The 14,856-nt window shown below is 42.6% G+C and overlaps 1 non-coding gene across 1 annotated transcript; it reads right to left on the minus strand.

Annotated features, from left to right (window-relative positions):
* Positions 1–13,160: 13,160 nt before the first annotated feature.
* Trnat-ugu (transfer RNA threonine (anticodon UGU)) lies at positions 13,161–13,234 on the minus strand. Its single transcript has one exon. It is a non-coding gene; the product is annotated as a tRNA-Thr (tRNA).
* Positions 13,235–14,856: the final 1,622 nt, after the last annotated feature.

Here is a 14,856-nt window from a genome sequence, read left to right on the forward strand (position 1 = left end):
GGTCACGCTCTTCATGATATCCTGCTTGAAACGACAGTGTCTGACACAAACGACTAAACACTGTTGCAAGTGCTGAATGATACTGCATTTTTGGAAATTCAACCATTAAGGGGACAAAGTAGGGGCTGATAGTTTTTGTCTTTTGGAAATAATTTTTTTGTAAATTTGTGGTAAGATCTTATGGGACCAAACTGCTTAGGTAATCGGTCCCTAAGCTTACACACTACTTAAGCTAACTCAAACTAACTTACGTTAAGGGCAACACACACACAGCCATGCCCGAGGGAGGACTCGAACCCCCAAGGGGGGGAGCCGCGTGGACCGTGACAAGACGCCTAATTCCGCGCGGCTACCGCGCGCGGCGGGAATAATTCATTATTAAAGAAGTACTAAAGCATTTTTAAAGGTACATCTATGAAAGTTGGTATTTAACTTCTCGGTTGAAACTAAAAAAAAAAAAATGCGTGTTGGAAAGTCAACCCATTATTGGGTGAAATAGGAGGTGACAATTATTAAAAAATATTTCGTTATATTAAAAGAATTTAAAAGCTAAATCTACTGAGAGTTGGGCGTTAATATTTCTTTACAAAGTTGAGCAATGATCCTGATGTGGTGTGCATACACAAACTCTGAGTCTGAGATATCACTATCGCTAGTAGTAGCGAGGGAACAGTTATTGAGAGGAGTCGGAAGTAGTCGGACGCAGAATGTGGTGGAGAGAAGCAGCGTGACGTGAGAGGTCACAGCCTGCCGTCACAGTGACAGTAGCGCCGGAGGAGGCTTTGGTGTTAAATGAGGATTTTTGGTAATTTGCCTTTTTGTTGCGCGCTGTCGTTGCTTGCTTGCACACTGGAGGGATTTTGACAGATTTGCGAATGCATACATTGAGAGAAATATTCGTGTCTTTGCTGTGGCCTGGGACGTGTTTACTCAGTATAAACATTATGGACTAATTAAAGTCTGTGTAAAGTTCGTCAGTGTTTAAATAATCTATTTTGCGAGTATAGTAAATTAAAGTTTTTTTCTTCCATTTTCTACACCGTTTAAGGCTAATTGACCAAACCTCTCCTGATTATTCAGTTCCTCAAAAAAAAAAAAAAAGTAATGGCAGTAGTTGTTGCAATTATTATGACCATGCATTGCACTCACCATAGATCGCAGGATTGATTTTGAAATATTTTTAGCAAGTTACTGATCACGCAGTTGCAGCGGCAAGACGAGGTAAGTTGTTCGTTGCGTATAGGAGCATTGCAGAACAGTTGTTAAGAGTTGTTAGAGAACATTTTAAAACTCGCATTTCACGTATTTGAGAATTGAGTTCTTTATGATTTGTAGGAATAGCAATTAATTTTTGTTTCTTTTTGTTCTCAATCAGAAATTTATCTTTGTCTGGGATGCAACGTCACATACTTCCGTACGTCTTTCAGCAGAACAAACAATAATTACAAATATACACGAGTTTAAAAAAGAATTACGAATCAGTTTCACTATAAAAATTGGTATTTCGCTTCTCGGTTAGATATAAAGAAATTTGTCTTAGGGGAGGAAATTTCTTACGGAAATATGACTACAAGAACGCAAAAGGCATGATTAACATAAAGCTGGATCTGCAGCTACCAGAATCGCGTTTTGGTCAGAAGCTTCTATGGCCTTAATTAGTGTGAAAAGTTTAGAAGGTGTTGCAATTTGTGAAGTACATACAAATTTGATTAAATACAGACAAAAAAATCTGTGCATAATATACAGTCCACGCTAGTGAAGAAGCGGGCGCTAAGCTAGTATGTGATCTTCAGTATCTCCAACTATGGTTAGTGATACAAACACATGGTGTTGTGCAGATGAAAATACGAGTATATTAAACCCGAACGTTTGGGTGGGGGAGGGGGAAATTGTCTCCATTTCATAACCAAAAAAAAGTTCACACACACACATACACACACACAAACACACAAACACGCACACACACTTTGAACCAAACAATTAACTAACTTCACCGACCTGTCTGTGCAGTCGAGGATATGCCACGTGGGGTGACATTTTATGAGGTTCTTGAAAATTCCTGTATTGAACTAACAGGTCATTGAGCCGGATGCTTATCGTGATGACTGGGTGTTGTGTGCTGTCCTTAGGTTAGTTAGGTTTAAGTAGTTCTAAGTTCTAGGGGACTGATGACCATAGATGTTAAGTCCCATAGTGCTCAGAGCCATTTGAACCATTTGAGCCGGATGCTCCACTGTACGCCTGTCAGCTCAGGTTGGAGGTAATCAGGAGGTACATCAGCAGCTGCGAGCGAGAACGATCTCGCAAACAAATCGAGACCAGTCTTCGACGTGAAAAGTTTTGAAATCTCTCTGAGACATCGTGACGAAATTTTTCAATACTGAAACGAAGGTCTGGTCAGAAATGACTGCTTTGAGCTAGGAGACTGTTTCATGTCATGCGCTTGAAGTTGATTTTTCCAACAGATGAACTTTTGTTTTATAGGATCAATCGTCTCCGCCATATCTGTTAGCAAATCGTTCTCCCGCCCGCAAGTAATTGGGGATGTCGACCACAAAAGATTTTGTCACTGCTCTGCTTTCCGTTAACACAGTTGTTTCCTTAATCACGTTGTCTTTTTGCCCAGTGTTGTACCGATGTTCTAAGGAATGTTTTTCCAGCTCAGAATAATACAACGGTGTATTAAGCACGCTGCATGGCGTTCAAAAAGTAATCCCCATTCAGCACTGAATTATGTGAATTTTCCACTTTTTCTTTTCGTCTAACAAATGCGTAGAAACACTTTTCATAAAATGTATAGAACTCAGTCAACATCTTCCTTCAGTTATACTTACATTACTTCTTAAACTGATGTTAACGTTTTCTTTTTTTTTTACAAACAATATCGAAAAAAATGAGAACTGTTATCAAATTTAGTTCTGAGCATGGGTCGTTAACATACATACGAGGTTCCAAAGGTTTTCCAGCACCCGACGCTGATTGGAAGTACATTGCATGAGGAGGGACCCTGTACTCTGCACACTGACGGAAACTGTTTCGTCAGTGGAGGTGAGCGTGTTTGGCAAAACGCCCACACCCTCGCTTCCGTACGATTCACCGCCTGCCTGTGGCGGGTGTTACGCCTATCCTAGAGCAAGGGGGCGCGTCTCAGCCCGAGTCAGTGGAGCGCTCTCTTAGTTCAGAGGCAGGGCTTCGTGCCGGCGCTGGCGTACAGCGAGCTAGCAAGTCCATAAAACCTCAGGCCTTTGTGGGGATAGTTTATACTTTTCCAGAGAATGCATATTAAAGTTTTACGCTATTGCAAGAGCTGCCAGTGTGAAATGATTTCTGGAGGGTCAGTGTGTGCAGCCTTGTTATTTTGAACCACTGAAATTATCAGCCTAATACTCAATTTCCGTGAGAAGCTTTTGGTCCTTATACAGACCTGATGTTTTCATATCCGTCGGTACCAGAGTGCACAGAGTGCCAATTTTTTTATATTTTTACCGGAAAAATCGTAGCAGCATGTCGTGGGGTTCTTTTTTGTGAATTTTAATTTGCTTTTTTGTTGATGCTGTTTGCAGATCATTTTTTAAAAACCATATATCTTAGAGCCGTGGCTGAGCCGTAATGGAACCCGTTTCGTTTTTACTACACAGAGACGACTGTAATAATGTTATGGAAACAGAAAACGGATCGAGATATTGAAACAAAATGTCTGATAAATAACAGATTAAGGTGTCTGTTGTGGTCGGGTTACTACACGTCACTTGTCTATCTTATTTACCAGCTAGAACGATCGCCCAATCTATTTGCCGGTTGCCATTTTAACAGCTGCGAGGATCCACAAAAGTTTGGTTCAAATGGCTCTGAGCACTATGGGACTTAACTTCTGTGGTCATCAGTCCCCTATAACTTAGAACTACTTAAACCTAACTAACCTAAGGACATCACACACATCCATGCCCGAAGCAGGATTCGACCGTAGCGGTCACGCGGTTCTAGACTGAAGCGCCTTTAACCGCACGGCCACACCGGCCGGCCACAAAAGTTTGATTATCAGTATTTCATACTTATATTATTGATCGAATTGAAAATTTTAAAATACTACCGTAGTATACTGATTAAAAGGTATAACCTTACGTTGCAGGTTTAACACAATAAGCCAAGTACTAATGGTAGGAACTGTGTACATATCTCGAGGCAGAGTAACTCATGCCACACAAATTACTTTTTCTGACTTTCAACCCCACCCACAAAATAATGGAGGCTGTAACTTCATTTTCACTGTTTATTTAGTAAAACTTCAACATCAGTCATGACGTTTTAATTTACTACTTCTTTACTAATGACTATTCGAAACACATTTTGCAGATACCATCTACATATACCACTGAATGTAGGTGCAGAAGTACATGACTGTACAAAACACAGTTCAGAAGACACATCATAAACAATGGTAAGCATGAAAAACTAGCTTCTCTGAAAACGAAGAACAAATTATCCAGGTTATACTCGTCCAGTGGATAATCCGAAACTACTAAAACCAACACACACAGGATTTTGCACCTTTAGCCAGAAAGGTTTCACACTCTTACCATCAAATATTTAACACATTGACTCAGTTGAAAAGTAATCAGTCGTTTGAAGCTGTTTTGTTCATGGGAGTCCGATGCCTTTAGAGCATCCTACCTAATGGAGTACTGAAGAAATAATGTTCATCCATCTGTATGTGTAAAATGCATCGTCTTGACTGACTGACTCACTCAATCACTCACTCACTGACTCATCATCGCCCGCAAAGGCTAGAAACTTGGCATTTGGGGAGGGCACTGAGCGTATACTGCAGGCGCTCTTTACGAAGAGATTTTTCTAAATTCCGCACCTAAGGGGTGAAATATCAGATGAGATGTTTTTCGAAAATATATCGCTTTTAAGGCAATTTCGAAGCTAGACCTACGAAAATTGATATTTGATTTCTCGGTCAGAAATTAAAAAAGTACATGTTTCACTATTTTTGGAAATTTAATAACTGTGGGGGTGAAATAAAGGGTGAATTTTCTTAAACAATTTGTTATTGAAGGACTACTAAAACGATTTCAAAGCTACATCTATGAACATTGGTATCTGGCTGCCTTCTTGGTTACAAATAAAAAAATAGATGTTACAGTATTTTTGAAAATTCAACCATTAAGGGAGTGAAATAGTGGATCAAAAGTTTTAAGAACATTTTTCGGTATATTAAAAAAAGTTTAAAGCTAGATCTATGAAAACTGACATTTCACTTCTCGGTTAGATATAAAGAAATGTGTGTTATGGCATGACAGTCTGTATGGAAACATTATTACAAAAACACAAAAGGGATGATTCACAAAAACCTTGGACTCCAGTTACGAGAATCGCTTTTTAGTTAGAAGTACCTGTGGTGAAGAACATGCTACTATGGCCTTAATTTGCGTGAAAAGTTTAGAAGGTAGGTATTACCTATTTGACAACCTTCGAATCTGTGTTAATTGTCGTGCAACCAAAATTTAACGGAATTTTGTTTCGTACTCATGGGGAGGAGCTTTCCAGGGCAAACTGCTACTTTTCAGACCATGCAGATAAACTGTGCACATGGTATTCCAATTTGTTTCGACCTTCTGATGACTTAACTGCACAGTAATCGACAGCATCATCTGCAAACAACCTAAAGGGATTGCTCAGATTGTCTCCTACATCATTAATATAGATTAGAAACATCAAAGGGCCTATAACGCTTCCTCCTGTAACGCTTCCTCGAGCGACCTCAGATATCTCTTGTGTTTCTCTCCATGACTTCCAGCCTTTTACTACGATTTGTAAAGGATCTGACAGGAAATCGCGAATCCAGTAGCATAACTCAGGCGATACTCAGTGCACGGGCAGAGTGATTAGAATCCGCTTATGACGATTCTTATCTCGGATAAGACGAAGTAAACATTCCAGAATTCGAATCAAGAAGAGCCGCAAACATAAGAAACTTAGAAGTAGATGCCCTCGGAGTAGTGAAGCAACTTAAATGAGTTAATAAAAGCAAATCTTCCGGTCCAGACTGTACGCCAATTACGTTCCTTTCAGAGTATGCTGTTGCATTAGCCACATACTTAACAGTCATATACAACCGTTCGCTCGACCAAAAATCCGTGGCCAGACGCTGAAGAGTTGCACAGGTCACACCAAATTCAAGAAAGGTAGTAGGAGTAGTCCACTAAATTACAGGCGCGGAATTTTGTAACATACCGGGTGATCAAAATGTCAGTATAAATTTGAAAACTTAATAAAGCATGGAATAATGAAGATGTTGTTGTTGTTGTCTTCAGTCCTGAGACTGGTTTGATGCAGCTCTCCATTCTACTCTATCCTGCGCAAGATTCTTCATCTCCCAGTACTTACTGCGACCTACATCCTTCTGAATCTGCTTAGTGTATTCATCTCTTGGTCTCCCTCTACGATTTTCACCCTCCACGCTGCCCTCCAATGCTAAATTTGTGATCCCTTGATGCCTCAGAACATGTCCTACCAACCGGTCCCTTCTACTTGTCAAGTTGTACCACAAACTCCTCCCCAATTCTATTCAATACTTCCTCATTAGTTATGTGATCTACCCATCTAATCTTCAGCATTCTTCTGTAGCACCACATTTCAAAAGCTTCTATTCTCTTCTTGTCCAAACTATTTATCGTCCATGTTTCACATCCATACATGTCTACACTCCATACAAATACTTTCAGAAACGACTTCCTGACACTTAAATCTATACTCGATGTTAACAAATTTCTCTTCTTCGGAACGCTTTCCTTGCCATTGCCAGTCTACATTTTATATCCTCCCTACTTCGACCATCATCAGTTATTTTGCTTCCCAAATAGCAAAACTCCTTTACTACTTTAAGCTTCGCATTTCCTAATCTAATTCCCTCAGCATCACCCGACTTAATTAGACTACATTCCATTATCCTCGTTTTGCTTTTGTTGATGTTCATCTTATATCCTCCTTTCAAGACACTGCCCATTCCGTTCAACTGCTCTTCCAAGTCCTTTGCTGTCTCTGACAGAATTACAATGTCATCGGCGAACCTCAAAGATTTTATTTCTACTCCCTGGACTTTAATACCCACTCCGAATTTTTCTTTTGTTTCCTTTACTGTTTGCTCAATATACAGATTGAATAACATCGGGGACAGGCTACAACCCTGTCTCACTCCCTTCCCAACCGCTGCTTCCCTTTTAATGCCCCTCGACTCTTATAACTGCCATCTGGTTTCTGTACAAATTGTAAATAGCCTTTCGCTCCCTGTATTTTACCCCTGCCACCTTCAGAATTTGAAAGAGAGTATTCCAGTCAACACTGTCAAAAGCTTTCTCTAAGTCTACAAATGCTAGAAATGTAGGTTTGCCTTTCCTTAATCTATTTTCTAAGATAAGTCGTAGGGTCAGTATTGCCTCACGTGTTCCAACACTTCTGCGGAATCCAAACTATCAGTTTTTCCATTCGTCTGTAAAGAATACGCGTTAGTATTTTGCAGCTGTGACTTATTAAACTGATAGTTCGGTAATTTTCACATCTGTCAACACCTGCTTTCTTTGGGATTGGAATTATTATATTCTTCTTGAAGTCTGAGGGTATTTCGCCTGTTTCGTACATCTTGCTCACCACATGGTAGAGTTTTGTCAGGACTGGCTCTCCCAAGGCCGTCAGTAGTTCCAATGGCATGTTGTCTACTCCCAGGGCCTTGTTTCGACTCAGGTCTTTTAGTGCTCTGTCAAACTCTTCACGCAGTATCGTATCTCCCATTTCATCTTCTTCTACATCCTCTTCCATTTCCATAATATTGCCCTCAAGTATATCGCCCTTGTATAGACCCTCTATATACTCCTTCCATCTTTCTGCTTTCCCTTCTTTGCTTAGAACTGGGTTTCCATCTGAGCTCTTGATATTCATACAAGTGGCTCTCTTTTCTCCAAAGGTCTCTTTAATTTTCCTGTAGGCAATATCTATCTTACCCCTAGTGAGATAAGCCTCTATATCCTTACATTTGTCCTCTAGCCATCCCTGCTTAGCCATTTTACACTTCCTGTCGATCTCATTTTTGAGATGTTTGTATTCCCTTTTGCCTGCTTCATTTAATGCGTTTTTATATTTTCTCCTTTCATCAATTAAATTCAATATTTCGTCTGTTACCCAAGGATTTCTACTAGCCCTTGTCTTTTTACCTACTTGATCCTCTGCTGCCTGCACTACTTCATCCCTCAGAGCTACCCATTCTTCTTCTACTGTATTTCTTTCCCCCATTCCTGTCAATTGTTCCCTTATGCTCTCCCTGAAACTCTGTACAACCTCTGGTTTAGTCAGTTTATCCAGGTCCCATCTCCTTCAATTCCCACCTTTTTGCAGTTTCTTCAGTTTTAATCTACAGTTCATAACCAATAGATTGTGGTCAGAGTCCACATCTGCCCCTGGAAATGTCTTACAATTTAAAACCTGGTTCCTAAATATCTGTATTACCATTATATAATCTATCTGATACCTTCTAGTATCTCCAGGATTCTTCCACGTATACAACCTTCTTTTATGATTCTTGAACCGAATGTTAGCTATAATTAAGTTATGCTCTGTGCAAAATTCTACCAGACGGCTTCCTCTTTCATTTCTCTCCCCCAATCCATATTCACCGACTGTTTCCTTCTCTCCCTTTTCCTACTCTCGAATTCCAGTCACCCATGACTATTAAATTTTCGTCTCCCTTGACTACCTGAATAATTTCTTTTATCTCATCATACATTTCATCAATTTCTTCATCATCTGCAGAGCTAGTTGGCATATAAACTTGTACTACTGTAGTAGGCATGGGCTTCGTGTCTATCTTGGCCACAATAATGCGTTCACTATGCTGTTTGTAGTAGCTTACCCGCATTCCTATTTTCCTATTCATTATTAAACCTACTCCTGCCTTACCCCTATTTGATTTTGTGTTTATAACCCTGTAGTCACCTGATCAAAAGTCTCGTTCCTCCTGCCACCGAACTTCACTAATTCCCACTATATCTAAATTCAACATATCCATTTCCCTTTTTAAATTTTCTAGCCTACCTGCCCGATTAAGGGATCTGACATACCATGCTCCGATCCGTAGAACGCCAGTTTTCTTTCTCCTGATAACGACGTCCTCCTGAGTAGTCCCCGCCCGGAGATCCGAATGGGGGACTATTTTACCTCCGGAATATTTTACCCAAGAGGACGCCATGATCATTTAACCGCCGGTCGTAGTGGCCGTGCGGTTAAAGGCGCTGCAGTCTGGAACCGCAAGACCGCTACGGTCGCAGGTTGGAATCCTGCCTCGGGCATGGATGTTTGTGATGTCCTTAGGTTAGTTAGGTTTAACTAGTTCTAAGTTCTAGGGGACTAATGACCTCAGCAGTTGAGTCCCAAAGTGCTCAGAGCCATTTAACCATACAGTAAAGCTGCATGCCCTCGGGAAAAATTACGGCTGTAGTTTCCCCTTGTTTTCAGCCGTTCGCAGTACCAGCACAGCAAGGCCGTTTTGGTTAGTGTTGCAAGGCCAGATCAGTCAATCATCCAGACTGTTGACCCTGCAACTACTGAAAAGGCTGCTGCCCCTCTTCAGGAACCACACGTTTGTCTGGCCTCTCAACAGATACCCCTCCGTTGTGGTTGCACCTACGGTATGGCCATCTGTATCGCTGAGGCACGCAAAACCTACCCACCAACGGCAAGGTCCATGGTTCATTGGGGTAGGATAATGTAGTAGATAGAGAGGTAAAATTTGACACACATACTAGGAATGACATGGGGTTTTATTAGAACAAAAAAAAAAAGTATTGCTAGACGCGTGGAAGATCTCTTGCGCGCGTCGTTTGGTGATGATCGTGTGCTCAGCCGCCACTTTTCGTCATGCTTGGCCTCCCAGGTCCCCAGACGCCAGTCCGTACGATTGTTGGCTTTGGGGATACCTGAAGTCGCAGGTGTATCGTGATCGACCGACATCTCTAGGGATGCTGAAAGACAACATCCGACGCCAGTGCCTCACCATAACTCCGGATATGCTTTACAGTGCTGTTCACATTTTTATTCCTCGACAACAGCTATTGTTGAGGAATGATGGTGGACATATTGAGCATTTCCTGTAAAGAACATCATCTTTGCTTTGTCTTCCTTTGTTATGGTAATTATTGCTATTCTGATCAGATGAAGCGCTATCTGTCGGACATTTTTCGAACGTTTATAGTTTTTTGGTTCTAGTTAAACCCCATGTCATTCCAAGCATGGGTGTCAATTTGTACCTCTCTATGTACATTATTCCGTGATTTATTCAGTTTTTCAATTTATACTGACTTTTTGATCACCCAGTATATTGTGTTGGAACATTATGGATTACCTCGAAGAGAACGGTCGATTGACACACAGTCAACATCGATTGACACACAGTCAACACGGATCTAGAATACATCGTTCTTGTGAAACACAACTAGCTCTTTACTCACACGACGAGTTAAGTGCCATTGACAAGGAATTTCAAATTGAATCAGTGTTTCTAGATTTCCATGAGGCTTTTGACACTGTACCTCACGGGTTGTAATTAAACTGTGTACTTATGGAATATCGTCTCAGTCGTGCGACTAGATTCGTGATTTGCAGTCAGAGAGGTCACGGTTCGTAGTAACTGACGGAAAATCACCGAGTGAAAGAAGTGATTTCTGGCATCCCTCAAGGTAATGTTATAGGCCGTCCGCTATTCCTTATCTATATAAACTATTCGGGAGGGAATCTGAGCAGCCGTCTCAGGTGGTTTGTAGATGATGCTGTCGTTTTTTCGTCTAGTAAAGTCATCAGAAGATAAAAACAAATTGCAAAACGATTTCGAAAAGATATCTGTATGGTGTGAAAACTGGCAGCTGACCCTAAAAGTGTGAGGTCATCCACATGAGTTCTAAAAAGGAATCCGTTAAACTTCGGTTACACGATCAATCAATTAAATCTAAAGGCCGTAAACTCAAATAAACGGTGCGCAGGGTAGACACACGGTCTGAGGCGCATCGTCATGGTTCGCGCGGCTGCCCCCGTCGGAGGTTCGAGTCCTCCCTCGGGCATGGGGGTGCGTATTGTACTTGGCGTAAGTTGAAGTTGGATTAGGTAGCGTGTAAGCCTAGGGACCGATGAGCTGAGCAGTTTGGTCCCATACGAACTTACTACAAATTTCCGATTTTTTTTTTCAAATAAATACTTATGAGTTAACAATTACGGTCAGCATAATTTAGAAATAACATACAGAAAATGTTGTAGGGAAGGCGGCAAAGACTACGATTTATTGGCAGAACACTTAGAAGATGCAACAGAGCTTCTAAAAAGACTGCCTACTCTACGCTTGTCTGTCCTATTTTGGAGTACTGCTGTGCGGTCTGGGGTCCTTACAGATAGGATCAACGGAGTACGTCGAGAAAGTGAAAAGAAGAGCAGCACATTTTGTGTTATCGAGAAATAGGGGAGAGGATGTCACGCACATGATACAGGATTTGGGGTGGACGCCATTAAAACAAAGACGTTGTTCGTTGGTACGGCAAGTTCTCGCGAAATTTCAATCACTAACTTTCTCCTCTGTATACGAAAATAGTTCGTTGACGCCGACCTACATAGGGAGAAACGACCATTATAAGAAAATAAGGGAAATCAGAGCTCGCACGGGAAGATGTAGGTGTTGGTTTTTACCGCGCCGCTCTTCCACTGTGGAATAATAGATAATTATTGCGAATGTGGTTCTATGACCCGTCTGCCAGGCACTTCTGTGTGATTTGCAGAGTATCCATGTAGATGTGGATGTACCTGTTGTAAGTAGGCTGTTTAGGTTATTATGTTGGCAACACCATGTAGCGCTCTGTATGAAAATCACTCACTGTGCTGTGTGCAGTCTGTGGCTGATTTGCATTTTTGGAATTTGCTATTGTAGTGTTGGGCAGTTGGCTGTTAATAGCGCGTAGCGTTGCGCAGTTGGAGGTGAGCCGCCAGCAGTGGTGGATGTGGCGAGAGAGATGGCGGAGTTTTGAGAGCGGATGATCTGGACGTGTATCCATCAGGGACAGTAAATTTGTAAGACTGGATGTCACGAACTGATATATAATGACTTTTGAACACTATTAAGGTAAATACATTGTTTGTTCTCTATCAAAATCTTTCGTTTGCTAAGTATGCCTATCAGTAGTTAGTGCCTTCAGTAGTTAGAATCTTTTATTTAGCTGACAGTATTGGATCTCGCTGTATCGCTGTAGTTCGAGTAACGAAGATTTTTGTGAGGTAAGTGATTCATGAAAGGTATAGGTTATTGTCAGTCAGGGCCATTCTTTTGTAGGGATTATTGAAAGTGAGATTGCGTTGCGCTAAAAATATTGTGTGTCAGTTTAGTGTTGATCAGAATAAGTAAAGAGAGAAATGTCTGAGTACCTTCAGTTTTGCTCAGCTGTTTGAAAATCAAATAACGTAAGGGGTTTACCAGCACAATCAATCATAAATTTTTCTAATGGGACGTTTCATACTGTATAATAATCTCACGTGGCTCAGTGGCACGGTACAACTCTTTCAATTGGACGTCTCTTCGGCGACTCGCATCAACCTAGGCGATCTCAGCTATCCAGCCGAAGGAAGGGGCTCGGAGTTGGGTGTAGGATCCGTGCCACGTGCCTCTTCTGCCGAGTATCTGCATCACTGAGAGGCTGCAAGGGCGCCGGACGGGCGGCCACTGCTGAAGCGTCGGTCCAGCGGGCGTTTCGCAAGCCGCGTGCTCGGCGGCTGGACTACACTTCCGCGTCGAAGCCGACTGCTGGCGTGGCTGGCCGGGGCCGAGTGGGGGCGGACGGAGCACTGCAGCGTCGGCGGGGCGGGGGCGGGCAGCAGCTGGGCCGCGGCCGGAAGCGCGGGCCGCCCCGCCGCCAGCTGTCGTAAACAGGAAGCGGCGGTCTGTGTCTGCCTGTCTGTCAGTCCCAGCTGCGACTCTCCGGCGGAGGGGCACTCACGCGATCGCTACCACCGTCCCTGCGCTGACCTGAGGGCGCATACTGACCTATTGTCGGTACCAACAACACTGACGACCAGTACTGATGAACTCCCAAAATATTTTTCACTAAGACGGTATCTGTTCTTTCGGACATATGTGCCCCGACCGGGACTCGAACCCGGGATCTCCTGCTTACATGGCAGACGCTCTATCCATCTGAGCCACCGAGGACACAGAGGATAGCGCTACTGCAGGGATTTATCTCTGGCACGCCTCCCGCGAAACCCACATTCTCAACGTATTTTCCCGCACTACATTCGTAGTCCGTCTGGAACCGCGTGACCGCTACGGTCGCAGGTTCGAATCCTGCCTCGGGCATGGATGTGTGTGATGTCCTTAGGTTAGTTAGGTTTAAGTAGTTCTAAGTCTAGTGGACTGATGACCTCAGATGTTAAGTCCCATAGTGCTCAGAGCCATTTGAACCGTTTTGAACGTTCGCACTACTACATGGATTACACTCGACGCAGACAGTTGGCATACTCTGATTCTATCGCGGGGGGTACGGGTTGGCGGCAGGAAGGACATCTGGCCACCCCTTAAACATTAACACGCCAAATCCGAGTAACGATGGCTGACCCTGTGTAACTGCGGGACAAGGCTCAAGCGATAGACAGAAGTAAGGACATTTGTCGTCTCCAAGGCTTTAAATTCTGTAGCACTGAAACGAATGTGAAAAGCGTGACAAATGTGATGCTGAGCTCCGTAACACGAATCGCTGCACCGTATGTACTACTTCTTGTTTGAAATAAAGATTCTAACCATTTTATTATCTTGCGCATATGTCTATGAAGTAAATTTTCAGTTCCTCGATGAGTACAGATGATTGCCGCGCGGGATTAGCCGAGCGGTCTTAGGCGCTGCAGTCATGGACTGTGCGGCTGGTCCTGGTGGAGGTTCGAGTCCTCCCTTGGGTATGGGTGTGTGTGTTTGTCCTTAGGATAATTTAGGTTAAGTACTGTATAAGCTTAGGGACTGATGACCTTAGCAGTTAAGTCCCATAATATTTCACACACATTTGAACATTTTTTTGGAGATAATTCACAGTATTATTGCCAGCGGAATTGGATAAGTTGTTCCTTTAGACAATCTTCGTCTGAAGAAAGAGCTAGAGTGGAATATGCAGCCACCCTCCCTCTCCATCAAATTGCAGACCTTACGTCACTGACGATCGTAATAAAAATACCTGGAAGTAATCATTCACAACGATCTAAAGTGTAGCGACAACATAACTTGTGCAGCAAATAGTAGAGAAAGCAGATGCCATGCTTAGGGGCGGATCGTACCCACGAAAAAAGCGCGGGGACAAGTGAATAAACATCACGTTATAATATTTGTGGTGTGATGAGATGCAACACAAGAAGAGCTTGCGAGTCTTGGTACCAGGAGTACCGTGGACGTCCGTCCTCAGCGGGGACATCGCTGAGCGAAAACCATGGAGGTAGAATAAGGGGAGATGGCGCTACAGACTTATGCTGTACGGTGTTTTGAAGCCAATGGTCGGGGCTTGCCGCCATCTTGGATCCCCCAAAACATTAGCAGACGAGTGTTTACAATTCCTTCTTGTTCGTTATTCCTGTCGTGCGCACACGATATTTATTTTATATAGTAAATGTTACACTGTTTCAGTGAACAACGCAACATAAGGAACGCAACTTGAAACGTTGTTCTGTTCTCAAATGCGTATTCGATACGGTAATACGACACGAAAATATGACGCTTGTGGCCTCAGTACTGCGATTCCTTTTTGTTTATACAATTCGAATAACCGAGAAGTATGTGCTATGAAAAGCGTG

Source organism: Schistocerca serialis, chromosome 9, assembly GCF_023864345.2.
Source record: "Schistocerca serialis cubense isolate TAMUIC-IGC-003099 chromosome 9, iqSchSeri2.2, whole genome shotgun sequence".
Classification (NCBI taxonomy): domain Eukaryota; kingdom Metazoa; phylum Arthropoda; class Insecta; order Orthoptera; family Acrididae; genus Schistocerca; species Schistocerca serialis.